This window comes from Pelodiscus sinensis, chromosome 10 (assembly GCF_049634645.1).
Source record: "Pelodiscus sinensis isolate JC-2024 chromosome 10, ASM4963464v1, whole genome shotgun sequence".
NCBI lineage: Eukaryota > Metazoa > Chordata > Testudines > Trionychidae > Pelodiscus > Pelodiscus sinensis.
In genome coordinates this window covers 36,733,612-36,748,271 of record NC_134720.1, presented here as the reverse complement: position 1 = coordinate 36,748,271, position 14,660 = coordinate 36,733,612, and the positions used below count along the sequence as shown (strand labels likewise).

General features: G+C 37.3%; 1 long non-coding RNA gene across 2 annotated transcripts in view; it reads left to right on the top strand.

Annotated features, from left to right (window-relative positions):
* The window catches only part of LOC112546546 (uncharacterized), a 53,551-nt gene that overhangs the window by 13,405 nt on the left and 25,486 nt on the right, over positions 1-14,660 (top strand). The window contains exons 3-4 of one of the 2 annotated variants that reach the window (XR_012906402.1): positions 10,151-10,237; positions 11,315-11,388. This is a non-coding gene — a long non-coding RNA (uncharacterized LOC112546546). The remainder of the gene's footprint in view (positions 1-10,150; positions 10,238-11,314; positions 11,389-14,660) is intronic. The other variant, XR_012906403.1, reaches the window with a different exon arrangement.

The window sequence follows — 14,660 nt, the reverse complement described above, 5'->3', positions numbered from 1 at the left end:
AATGAAATTTCTCTGAAGATATTAAGTGCCCTAATGCATTTGAAAGAGAATGAAGGCTTTATCTGCTTTTTTAAAGGAATGTGAAAATTAGGATAAGAGTTTGATTTCCTTTCACTTATGTTTAAGTGAACACTATTTACTGTGCATTTAGAATTGTCCAGGAAGAGAAAAGAACCTGTGCATACCACTTGGGTCTCAGATATAACTTTTGTTGCCTCATGAGGCTAACCAGGGAGGCAGACAAAGGGAACAGTGTAACCATAAAAATATAAAAGAGAAATTTTTGGACATGTGACTTCCCATTGCCTATGTTACACATCTTACGGATCTCTTAACTGATCATTAGTAATTAATCGGCCACTCCTTTCATTTCCAATTCCTAAAGATAAACTGGAACATTAAATGAAAAACTTAAATGTTCTAATCAGCTACTTGCTAACCAATACACTGAAGAGTTTGATTCAGCTCAGTTGCACTTATCTGCTATCCTGTTTCTAGAAACTTATGGGACTTTGAAAGCCTGGATATGAATGAATTCTCATAGTTATACAGTACAAAGCTTCTTAAAATTCACATCATTTATATATTTATTCTAAGATCATTGCTCAGTGAGTTTGCTGGCAATCAGTTTTGGGTCCAAAATGAGCAAGTAAGTCGACACAACTTCCATTGAATCAAGAGAATCTTTGGTCTGCCTAGTTATTCCGAGGTACATTTAGCCTCTGCTCACTAAGGATGACTTGCAAGAAGATCTGTTCCCACATCAATGTAAATTACTTGTTAGAATTAGGGAAGGAATTGAATCCATGACCCATATCCATGCTATTATTAATTCCCAACAGTGGGCATTAACAATATATAATTTATTATAATTTGGTTAAACAAAATGTATTTCAGTAATTCTCCATTAAATATTTACCTCAATGTGCTAAAGTGTTGATGTCAATATGCATACATATAAGAACTATTTATGTATTCCATCACTTGTATTCTCTCTGATACATTTAGCTCCCTTCTCTAACCAACACTTAGTTGCAAAACTGTTGTGTCTTCTTTAGCTCTTTCACTCTTCTCCACTGGTTTCCATTTCTCTTGATCTTTTTGCATATTAAAATCTTATTAATCTTTTCACATCCAATATGAGAACCTTCTCCAGAACATTTTTTCTTCTATGGATTTGTATGCTTGTATCCAAAACTGTTTGCTACAATACAGTTAAGAGTTTTCTCAGTTTCCATTCTCATGCTTATCAGTCCTCTCAGCTTTCCATTTCTCCCTTTTACTTTGCTCTTATCCGTAAATATCCTTATGATATTTACAAAACAAATAATGTTTGAATAGTTTTTTGGTTGGTATTTCCATTGGAAATATCACAAGCAGTCATGTTTCCATGATATTTCCAATGACATTAATATCAGGAGAACTATATCCAACAGGGTTGAGAGGGCAAAAAGGTCCTTTTTCACTGAAAACATAAGTGTGTTCACCTTGGCACTTTTTATTTAAGAGTTTGACAAATGAAAGCAGAAAAACAAACACAATTAATTGATTTGTTTTTATTCTGATGGACAGCTAAAGCAAGGCTAACTGCTTGCAGACCAGAATTTGTGCTTTCCTATAGCAAGACAATAATCTAGATAATTAAGATGTTCATTTGAACTAGCAATTTCCCTGGCATTGCTCACATCCTTAATTAATAAAGGTGGGGTTTTTTTAAATAAAAGGAAAACGTACATGCTTTATTTAAATGACTGTATTTTTTTCAAAAAAACTGTCTTATTTTTATTGTTAATTTTTATTTTGGATTTCTTTAAAAAGGGATTGTTAAAATTTGTCTTTTTTTTGTTGTAATTTTTTAAAAGTGGGAATTCTGTGAGGTGTATTTTTTTCTTTATCCCTATAAACTGTTATCAATTACTACGTTTTAACAAAAAAAGGGCTATAGTCAATTTGGTTTCCAGTAATACTGTCTTCTGGTTTTCAAACCGTAAGCATTGATTTAGCTGTGCCAAAACAGAGCACTACTCCAAATTTCTCCATTTCATCTCTTTTCTGTAAGGGTTATTAAGAAGCAATCCTATTCCACATTCATCCTATTTTTCTGGCTCATCTTGGTGCAGTCTCCTTCCATGTTCATTCAATTAAGTCAGTTTTGAGGACTGTACTTGCTTTGGTGATTCAGTCTCATTTCTGTTAGGTTTTATGAGAAGCAATCCCATTCCAGGCACATCCTGTTTTCTTGGCACAACCAGACCCTTTATGTTGCTTTAAGTTATGATAAGAAGAAGCTACATACTGATTTTGGTGTTCCTAGCTCTTACTATTTAGGAGGAGATCTTTATCAAACCTACAGGCAAGCTCTCTAAAATATATAGTAGATTAAGGTAAGGTAAATTTGCACGGCTTATGTGGTTTGGGTGGGGTTTTTTTTCCCAAATATAGGTATGGTAACTTCAGCAAAATCTTGACGTTTGGTTTTATTAATTGGCATAAAGAAACAATTTAAAAAGATAAATGACATATAGTTTGTCCAATACTACACATCTCACAGCATATCCAATAAAATTGTGTGATTATGCAACTTTACATCTTCTCACTGTTGCAAAACAGACAATGCATATTCAAATAATATTGAACAGACATCACATGGTAGGTTGGGAATACTAATGAGAAAACACACACAATTGAATTGGGAGGAGGAGACAGAGGGCAAAAAGAGGGAGAAAAGAGGTCAGGTGGAATAGAAATCTTGCATTATTTGATCTCTCGGTATTCTTTATCCAACTTTATCAAGACACAGGTCCAAATCTCTTCAAATTAATAGAATCGTTGTCTATAGCAATAAGCTATTCATACTTTAACTGCTTCCTCAGATATATTTGAATAGTGCTGCTCTTTTCTAGACGTAGACCTACTCCTCCATTTGTGTGAAATTTAGTCACTTGGTAATGCTTGCAGCCACCAAAACACACAATCTTTATAGTTGAGTTAACCCAGCACAGTACTTACATAACCACATATACTACTTCCATTTGAGGAGTTTCTATGCTGGACTGCAGTAATTTATGGCAATGTATTACTTTGAAAATTTGATCCAAAACATCTGTGAAGTAGGTGTTCCATTTGTGAAGGTATTTATAGTCATTATATCTTTATAGACATTTGATATCTTTACTGGTGTGCATAATTTACTATGTTTATTATGGATAGCTATGATTTTGGATGCAGACAACTCTTGTCTTTAGGCTGTTTTCAGCTTTATCATCCAATTCCCAGAAGTCTTGCCTGAGTTGAAAGAGGGCAAATTCATCCTCCACTGAGTGCAGCTTATTGAGTTCATATCTACAATTAATCAGAGATTGCAGCAAATCTGCAGATGGATCTGTAACAGAAGACAAATTGAGCTCTTTTACTTTTATTCCTAGGGCTATCATTTTTTCCATGTTCCCTCTTCTTGGCAGAGCTGAAACTTATAATTCTATCCCTCAAATAGGCATTGAGTGGCTCTCTCAGTAGCCTGTTGGAAGATGCCAAGGGTTCATTTGTCTCCAGGCACAAGCTAATTTCTTGTTCAATAAAAATTTTGCAATGGGGCTATAGTAAGTGAAGAATTAAATCTCCATCTACATGGCAGTTTTTCATTCAGGCCTCTTGCTATTTGAAGAATAATAGGCAGTTGTATTTAATGGAGCAGTCAATTACAGAATTAAACAAGTCCCTGGACATCAAGAAGAATTCTCCAGGGAATCAGGAGCTACCCTATAGATGATTCCCTACCCATTGGATGTATAAAATGACAGTTAATGCATAGTTCCAAATCCTTCAGCGTGCATCTCCAGAACCATTCTAATTTTGGTTGGCTTATGATTCTGAGGAGGATCCACAGAAGGATCAAGCAGCTTATTTAAAATCACAGTAGGGATATAGAGTTCTCAATATAACTTCGTAAAGAGCCTATGAGAGGTTTCAGGATCATCAAGGTCAGGCTCATACATATTAGCAATTATTAGTTTTGATCAATTTATAGTGACTTTAAGGATTAAAAATCTGCCCTGAACAATAGAAATTGATTCAAAGTGGTATTGCCAATGCTTTCTAGAAGAGATTGGCTACTCCTTTGGATTTGGATCAGAGACAGCAATACACTGTCTCCTATCCAGTCATGTTCTAACTTAGCAGCCTTAATTTTCGTCAAGTGTGCCCCCTGCAAAAGTACTATATCAGCCTTGGCTTTCATTTGTATTAATAATACCTTTTTCTTTTAATTGGAATGTTGAGACTCTTTACATTCCAGGAAATTAAATTAAGATCCAGGATCTCTTTGGATATGTTAGGAATTATTTTTGAATATGTAGTACAAAGTACCATTTGCTTTATTACATCCCATCCTGCTTCCCATGTAGAACCCAATGTGGGGAATCTATTAGAGTCTGAGACATTTATTTCACAGATTTTGGGTTACACTGCCAGATGCCAGATGCTTGCCATTTGTCAGATGTCTAGGGACTAAAGAGAAGAGGACTCAAAAAGGAAATAGGGAAGAACACAGAATGACAAGTTAGAGCAAAAATATAAAAAGCATATTGCCAAATGTAGGAAAAGAAACCACTTATCAAACACTTATTGCTATAAACAAAACTAAACCAACTGTATATCTCAGAAGGGTTGGGAAAGGAAGAATAGTCCATATTATCTAGGATGAGAGTTCCTTTACAATCCATTATTGAAATTGTTGTTTTAACAGGCTATTTTTCCCATACCAAAAAGGAATATCTGCATTGCAGAACATGGAAAGGGATTGTACACTTCATAAACATAGTATGTCTTAATTTGGGATGTCAAAGATATGATTGCATACAATTTCCTAAAGGGTAATCTTTTTTCAGTGTGCCAAAGCAAACTCTTGGTACACTGAATAAAACATTATATGTTGTCTTTTCTTCTAGGACCACTTGCTCCCTCTGACTTTTAGTTTACAACCAAACCTTGTTTCCCTTCCTCATATTAAATAAAACACAAAGCTTACAGGAGCAATTGAACAGTTCCCACAAATTGTAAAGTACAGCATCAAAGAAGACAACAAACAATAAAATTGAAAAATGCTTCTATTTTCACTTTGTTTGTGTACTTGGGATTTGAGCTCAGACAAACTACTAGTAGAGGCTGCAGAAGATGAGGGGTTCACAGAGAGAGGGGTTTTGTGAAAGAGATTAGGAAAGGGTAAGAGGGCATGGGGTGGAGGAGCAGGGACAATGGTAGGAGTGGACAAGCAGGGACAGGATGAGGAGGAGGAATTAGGGAGTTATAGGGACAGCAGAAATCACTGTCCTTGTATCTCAGCAACTCACACTGGTCTTCTTTTCTGCTCCGTTGGGCCACACGGTGTACAACTACATTGCTCAGCTTCTGTGACGCTATCCAGGATGTCTTTCAGGGTGGAGAGCAATGTTTCACACTCCCAGCATATGATGTGTCAAGCTTCTGGGCACTGAGGACACCCAGAAATAATCTGTTCTCTACTAGCACCAAAAATGTTGAACCCTCAAATTTCTAACAAACAGGGGACTATGTCACTCCCCACTGTTTTCTTTGGTGTTCTGAGCTAATAGGTAGGATTTGTTAATAGTTTAATAGCAAATAGGTAGGAACATTTGATCTTTTCATTAACGGATACTGTCAAATGTTTCATTAATTCCCCAGCAAAAATACAGGACCAGGGATACCTACTATTGCTAATACACAATTTAAATGCCTCCTGTCCACAATCACATGAGATCAGTTTGAGGTGAGGTGGGATGGGTAAGTTTCTCATGCTTCCCACTCATTCATTTGTTGAGTTTTAATATACATGCCACAAAAGTTTAAAAAAACACACAAAAAACTTGGAGCAGAAGAGATAACCAAAGTATGTTAGTTAGTCACATTAACTTGGTAAGTTCATAAATGCGGGTAAGGCAGACGTGACAAGTGGGAAGTAAACGTGTCATAAAATAGAACAGGTACTCAATCATTGTAGGCTATTTAAAAATGTTCCACTTTTTGTGGTTTTAGGAACAGATGCACTTCCGCATCAACCTTGATATGCAACTGAGCTGGGAGCTTTATAGTATTTGAGCCCTCACTGCTTGGCAAATTCCCTTGCTCTTCTAAATTCTGATCTCTGCTCAACTACATCTTTTGCAAAATCTTGAAAAATTGTTATCTAATTTTCTGGCATCTCTCAAAACATTCTTCCCATGAGCTAGCTTCATTATTTATTCTTCTCCAGTAAAACTGAGAAATTTGACAATTGGTGCATGAAGTTTGGCATTTGAAATTGGCTTAGGTGCCAGGAACCTATTTGCTCTCTCTAAATCAAATTTAGAATCACTCAGCAGCTGAGAAATCCTGCAAGGAACTGGGAAACAAACGCTAGTGGAATTTCTTTCTCTGCTCCTTCAGGAACTCTCCAACTCTAGATTACTGTGGGGAGGAGACCTTCCCTCAAAAGAAGTCTGCCAAATTAGATTTAAGAGAAACAGGTCAGTGAGTTTTCTCTGCACTTTGCCAGAGCACTCTTGCACCTGGCGTTCCACTAAATATTTATCCATCCTGTCAGTGTTTGTAGAGAAGAGTTAACTGAAATACAGGAGATACTTGTGTTGTGGCCTTGATAGTTACTGTGTAGGAACTTTCTCTAGCAGGCCCATCATAGATACCATGCCCTCAGTTGCAGCCATCTTGTGCAGGAAGGAGAGGGCCTCCATTCTCTTTGGGGATTTTTTTCTTCATCTTCTAAAGCTTCCAGTAGGCAAATCTTTCTGAGGACTCTCCAGAAATTTAAAGGTGTCTGTTCCTTCATGGGTCAGTCAGAGGTCCTGGACATGGAATGGAAATGGATATTACCTGATGTCTCTGGAGTTCAAGGAATCTCCCTCGCATATGATAACCCAAAAGCTTGACTTTTTAGTGGCAAATAGTCATTTTAAGAAAAGTTATTGGTGAGATGCATTACAAAATACAAGTAAGTGAAATAAAACTAAGTAGGTTTATGTCTCTAATTGAAGCAGCAAAATGAAAAGTGAATGCAAACAATTTTATTCTTTAAAAGTTACTAAAGTGAAACCAGAAAAAAAGTCAAAGCCAAAGGTGCACTAAATGACCAGCAAGTAATCCGGGACATGGGTTAGAACATGAACTTTTCCAGTATAGTTAGGAATATAGGGTCTACAGTGTCAGATACTCTCTGTATCTTGCCTCCTTGGTCAATATTTTCTTTCAAACAAAGACAACACATCTCTCCCTATACTGAAATAGGTGCCCTCTAGAGGCAAGGGGAATTTTGCCACTGATTTCTATGGAGTCACTGTGTCATCCAGCGTCAATTGTATATGAAGCACTTTGGATGCAGGATGGAAACCTCCCTCCTGATACAACAAATATCAAGTCTGATCAGCTTAAACACTGAAGCATGAGATCTGAAATCCTTACAGTAACGTGCACCACTTTTAGCTCTACTGGGAGAGGGAGAGGGAGAGGGAGGCAACCCTTTCCTTCCCAGAGGAAGAATCTGTAGGAGAAAGTCATGGAGGATGAACATGTGGATAGATTCTGATAACAGGAAAATTCAGAGGAATCTATGTAGTGTGGAGGGGAAAGGATGGGTTTATACCATGTGGTAGAATCAGAGAATCCAGCACCCAGATCCCATGATTGCATAGGATGGCCCTGTTCCTCTGCGCAAGCTCCAAGATCCTGGCCTCCCTTCTTTGCAAGGATCCTAAGCCCAAAAGAAAGCCCTTTTCAGGGTGTCAAGAAGGAGTCAAGAGGACCAACAGAATACACACCATCCTTGGTAAAATTTGGCTCTGGAGTCTGAATTTTGAGGTTCAGGTTGTCACCGATTAATGTTTATTAGTTCAAAACTAAAGGAAATGTGGGTTTGCTAAATATGAGTCTAACTGCATTCAATAGTTCTGATTATATCTAATTTACTTTACATTAATGCAGACTAAATATAATTTTGTTTTATTATGCCATGTATTTTGTGCTCTCGACATCTATCAACCTTGTGCAATTAAGCCCTTGACAATGTTGTTTATTACTGACAAACTGTGCTCATTTTAATATTTTTCTTGTTCAAATTATAAAATTTTAAAAAGGAGAATTAGAGAAAACAGCAGAAAATAATCCCAAGGAAAAATTATGCTGTCTTGCTTTTGACAAAATAAAATGTCATCTGGATGTCCATTGCAAATAATAGGGGGAATGATGAACCTCAAATTTCAAGAGGTTCACTTTGGAAGAGTAGTGAAACAATACTGTCTGGGGTCTTAATTGCACAAAGTTGAGAGATGGATCAGATCAGTTCTTCTCTGGGAATGGAGGATTCCAGTGGAATATGGAAGCTATGTCAGAGACTCCTATCGTGAGATGTTACCTTAGAGAAGCACCATAAGAAAGCAGGGGAGAAAAAATGGATTGGTCTTTTCTAGGAACGAGTAGCCAGATGAAATTCAAGAGAAGTTTGAGCTAAGCTCTAACTAGATTTATGCTGCTTTTGATAAAAGTGGTAATTTTTAAAGTAGTCACTGGCACATGCAAAGGTGTGGAAAAAAGTCAGGCAAAGGGACAGGTGGTTTTTGGAAGCTTGTGTTCTTGGTCCTCATATTTAAGAAGGACCTAATTTGAACAGGGTGGTGTTTAGCAATTAATGAAAATCAGGTCCCTTTGAGGAGTTTTAAGTTGGAAATGCAAAATGTTGGGCACATAGAATCATTAGGCCTCTTTGAATACCTGGGGCCACAGATGTGAATACAACAGTGCAATTCATCAGAAGAGAGGGAGTATAGCCTTTGTGCTTCAAGAAGAGTAAGTGCAGATGGAAGAGATGTAGTTTAGAATTTTGTAATTTAAAGGCCAATTTAATAGCATGCCATTTGTGTTTAGGCTGCAGGAAAATTGCTGGTTATATAGTGCTGTAAACTATTCAATATGGCTCTTAAAAATGCACTTATAACCGTTTTCCTTAGACACGTAGCTCTCAATTCCTGCAGTATCGCTCTTACCAGTTCTCTTTCCCCTGCTCCTTTCCTCCAGGGTCCTAACGCCTAATCATTTGAATCTAGAAACATGATAATAACTTTCCTATTACTGGGCCCTTCAGACCAGAGGGATACTGGGACATTCAGTGAAAGGAAACCTGGAACCTCAGGGCCTTTTGTTAATTAATGTTTGTATACTGCTTTGAAAAAGAATGCTAAGCACAAAGCACTAATGTGAAGAAGGAAGGCTCTACTAGGTTGCTTGTTGATTTGGCTGGTTTAAGTTAGTACAAACATTGTGTAATAAAATTGCTAAACTCAAAACAGTTTGTCTGAGATGCCATCTCCTGAAAGACCCAAAAGGACTAGCCTGGACCATTAGGATGTTTTCTGACATTATATAATGGTAAGTGCAGGGATGAGAAATATCCAGAAAGAAAAGTAGTTGGTGACAATTTTGTTCACGTGCATACAAAAAATTCCATCAGTGATTATATCATGGTGGGATGAATCGCATTAATGTTGCTTTTATAATTGCATAACACTATTAACATACTTTATCCAGGCTGCAGGCTACTCTTTCTAGTGTCAGCAATGATTCATGGCATTTTAGTTCATCACATGATCTCATGGGAAATAGCACAAGATTTTGCAGTGAGAATGATAATCGTGTTTGTGCTATATATATGCAAATATTTTGAATGTGTGTCCCATGAAAATTCAAAGAAGGATGTTAAGGTTAAGGAATTATGATGTAGTGTTAAATTATACTCCAGGAAAGTGGAGATACCTTCTCCAGCTGATCTGTTTTCACAGGCTGACATAGACAAAAAGACCAACAGTTACCCTTGGAGAAGAGACCTGTAGATGGAATTACAACAGTTGCAATGCTCTTAATATTTCAACAAAGACAGGATAACATCTAGAGGGGCAAAGATGTGCCTGAAGCAATGCATAAAACTCGTAGGGAGATTATTTGGCCATTTTTTTAAGCGAGTGCCTGAAATATTATTGTAATTTCAATGTTATAGAGTCATATCATTCCCATTGTATAGCCGCTAAACATCAATAAGCACAGTCTTAATAGTGAGCTGGCACATAAACATAATTCTTTGGCTTTCTTTTAGGTGTTACAAGTTTCTGTGACAGTGAATTACCTTGTGAGCTAATAGCCTCTTTAAAAAAGAACTTTAATTGGATTCATTCAACAAGAGGTATTTACAGCTTTAAGCATGTGGAAGTATGGCATTCTACAAGCACATAGTTTTTACAGCAAACCTCATACATTTGTGTAGCTAAAACTATGCCATTCCCAGTATCATTCCTGTTCAAATTTTGCTGGATGGTCTGTAAGCCAGAAACACAGTTTTGATAATTATAGAATCCATTCCATTGCTCAAAACAATAAAAGATAAAATTTGACGTGAGGTATGAAAATTTACTATTCTTGTTTAACACAAAAAGGGTGCATCTATACTGCAGAGCTTAACTCGAAACAAGCTATGCAAATTGAGCTATGTCAATTGCATATCTTAGTTTCAAATAGCTTATTTCGAAATAGGGAGCGTTTACACAGCACTTATTTTGAAATAGTGCACTCCTCTTCTGGCTTCCCTTATTCCTCCTACAATGAGGGTTACAAGACGTGGAGTAAGAAGTCCTCCAGCTTGACAATATTTTGACACTATTTTTAAATAACTGCCTGCTGTATATACGTGGACTAAGTTATTTTGGGATAGCGCTAGTTATTTCAAAATAGTGTTGCAGTGTAGATATACACAAAGAGCTAAAGTTATATTTGATTATATACATTAAATCTATTACGTTCTATTGGGCAGGAAGCAGGAAAATCTAGTTCTTAGGGGAAAAATAAATACATTTTAATATCTGAAGCGAACCCTGCCCTGAAGCAGGGTCTTGTGGTTAACTACTTGAGCTATGTGTCAGGAGTAATTGAATTTACTTATTGACACTGCCACAAAGTTTCTCAGTTTTCTTGGGCTAAATCACTGAATGTGACGGGCTTCTGTAAAACGGATAATATTTCACAATTTTTATATGGCTGTGAGGATAAATTTATCCATGATTATGGATCACTTAAATGCCATTTAACATTGGTCATAGAAGTATTTGTGTGTGTGACTATTGATACAAAGGTAGCTCATCTTGCTTGCAGGTCTCTTACTGCACCATTAAGATACATTGAAAATTTGAGATTTGCTCTTGCTGATATACTATGGGGAGTTTCACTGTGATTTACCAATTTAATTTCTATTTGTTCTTTTTCATAGCTGGTTCTTTCATGCTGCCACTAGCTGGCAAGTTGACTGGCGAGAAGGAACAAATGCTGTGGATTTATTTTCAGGTAATCTCTTCTTTAGCATTTTATTGACAGCATAATAAGATGATTTTACAGTAGAAAAAGCCTGTGAAAATCTTAGATGTCAGGGACTGAATGTATTCAGCATGAATACAAATGTCAATAGCAGGATGGATATTATGACCCTCTTGTGACAGAGTTGTGACAACCATGCCAAGCTAATGAAACATGTGAACTACAGGACAGCTTAATTAAAGTCAGAGAAAAAATATGTAGTTGAGGAAAAAAAGTAAGGTGACACTCTTCCACTCAAAAACACAGAAAAGGGAATTAACTAAAAGGGAAAAGAACACCGGATTTAAGCCACGATCCAAACACTTGAGCAACCTTTTTGACTGGATTTGCTGGATTGGGGCTTTATTCTCTACTATGCTCCTTCGTAGTGTTCCTCTTATTGGGACCCCAGTATGCTTTATGTAGAAGTATATAAGTAGAAGGATATAAGTTCTCTAGTTGGGTATGAGGGCTTTAAAGTGAGTAGGTATTTGCAAAATGTTGGTTTACAGTAGAAATTAGGGGGTCTTTTTAAATGAAAATGCAAAGCCCATCTTCAGTTTTGCAATCAGTGAGACTGTACATGGTAGCAAAATTAAACTCAGTCAACAGGTGCTGTTTTTGCCATGTGGTGTTTCTCTCCATCTCCTCCTCCTGTGAGAGCATGAGATGGGGCTGGAAGGACAGAAGGCTGAGCAGGGGCGGGGCCTCAGGGTGGAGCACAGGTGGAATGGGGGCAAGGCCACTGTCCAAGCATTGGGGCCACAACAGATTATTTTGTCCCTGCATGAACCCACCCATTTTTTTCCCCCAGTGGGTGCTTAATTCCCACACAGTGGCTCAGTCTGTTCTTCCAATAACCTTTCTATTTCTCAGTCTTGCTGGTCTTTAGCTTACTGTGTGCTTCCCTTTCTCCCTCCAAAACCAGCTAAGGCAAGAATATGATTGTAATTCTGCACCGAACATTTCCTGTAATTACTGCAACTCTTCTCTTTCCTTTGTCTTTTGAAGAAAAAGCCCTTCTCCAGAATCCTTCTTCCAGTGTTGTTCTGGTAAGACTTAAGGATGGATTTGTTTCAAATATCTCAAAACAGCTTGCTTCAGATCCAGTGTGGCGAGTGGGTGGGTTAGGTGCTGAAATATTATATAGGATCTTGGTTTTAGGCTCTTAATTCCTTTAACACCTTTGAAAATTCCACCATAAATTATCATGAATTTTAGCCTTCTGAACTGAAGGGGGGTCCTTGAAAGAACTCCCCAGGGTGACCAAGTTAACTCAGAATACATTGGATTTTCCTGTCTCCAAAGAACTGCTGAAAACCACTTCTCATGCATTTGTTTAAGCAAACGAGCATTTCAGTAAAAAAATCAATTTGTCAGAAAATCAAGAAACTGTACAAATAAAATCATATACGAGGTAATTTAAGAAAGAAACTAGCACAGCATTATAACAGGATTTCCTTATCAACCACTTTCCAGATACTGTTACTGTCATTTAGGCCATGCCAATGACTGGTAACATGCCAACCTTTAACAAGCTGGTTCCACTTGTCACCCTTTCAATTTCCCAGCTGGCCTCAATTTTAAAGGGCATATTAGCATTATCAAAGTAATTTTTGAGACATGCCTTAGTTTGCTTTTAAGCCAGTTTTGCTTCTAAGTAACATTAGCAGAGAAAAAATAAAGAAATGCCACAGAGATAAAAATAATATTATTATCTTTATATGACATCAGATGTTATGCTCTCAGACTAAAAAAATTTTGTATTTTCTTCAAAAGAAATGTGAACTGTCTTATCATCCAACTCAAGATTTTAGAGAATACTAGCTTAGCATGTGCTAAAGATTTGCTCTTCTATAGTCACAAATGGCTGGGGATATATATTAGTTAAATGTACTTAATAGTCACTAAATTAACTGAAGAATGGTTTGAATCTTACCTTCTTTTGTAAAGTTCTTTGAGTTCCTTTAGTGGAAAGTGCTACATAAAAGCTAAATATTATTATTCATTCATATAATCATGTATATTATTTAATTCAATTAAGCATATGAAATACTACCATTCATGATCACTTAAACTAACATGCAAATATAAGTTGCATCTTGCTTCATCCAAATCAATAGAACATCTCCACTGAGTTTAGAAATGTGAGCATTTTTCAGACAGTAGGTAGGCAAAAAATGAAATTTTGGTTTGACTGAAACTATTCACGAAATTCAGCAAATTTTGGTCAATAAAAAAGGGGGGGGGAAAGAATGTGAAGTCCATTTATTTTGATATTCTCAAAACAATATGTTTCAACTTTTCAGTTTGAATCACTGTTTTTGTTCAGCAATTTTGCTTGCTTTATTCTTTTTTTGTTTGAGCAAAATGTTGTTTCAAACCAGAACATTTTTCGCTTCTTCATTTGAGAGAGAGAGAATGAAAAAGTTCGATTTTGGAGCCAACAATTTTTTTTCAGTTTTTCAGTACAGTTACCAATTCAAAAGATCACCTATTTCCTCTGCTCTAAATACTGCAAAAGGAGCAGATCCAGCCTTCCAGTATTAATTTAGTCAACGGTATCAGCTATATAGCTTATAGTTATATACCCTAATCCAGGAAAGCACATGCACACGTGCTTACAGGGGAGCCAACAGCCACCCAAGGCCCCTTGGTAAAATAGGAAAGTCAGCTCCATGCTCCCAGAAAGGGTGGAGCCTTGGGAAGAAGGGGTGGGACCAGCGGCAGCCAGTTCTTAGTGCTGCCCAGAGCATGCCATGTCACCCACCCCTGCCCTCAAAGCTGCTCAAAGTGCACTGCACAGCCTTCAGCAGTGATTTGAAGGGCCTGGGGCTTTGGGTGCTGCCAGTGCTGCAGTAGCTCATGGCCACCACAGCTGCTACTGCAGCAACAACGGCACCCAGAGTCCTGAGCCCTTTAGAATTTCTGTGCCCTGGGACAGTTGCCCCCTTTGCTTCCCTGCCCCCCCCTCACCCCGCCTCCCCCGTCAGCAGGACCATTTGCTTAAATGCTCTCCTGAATACAGATCAACTTACATACATGCTTACATGTTTTCTCAAGTCAGAGCCATCATTGGCTGTGTAGGATCTGGTCTTCGCATGATGTAAATCATCAGTAATAAGTTAATTACACAAAAAGGATCTGCCCCGTAGTTTTTATTTTTTTAAATTGTGCTATTTATTCTAGACTCAACTAAAATTATAGCTGTTGAATTGATTCAAAACATTTGTGACTCTTCACTGGATTACATACAAAAGCTT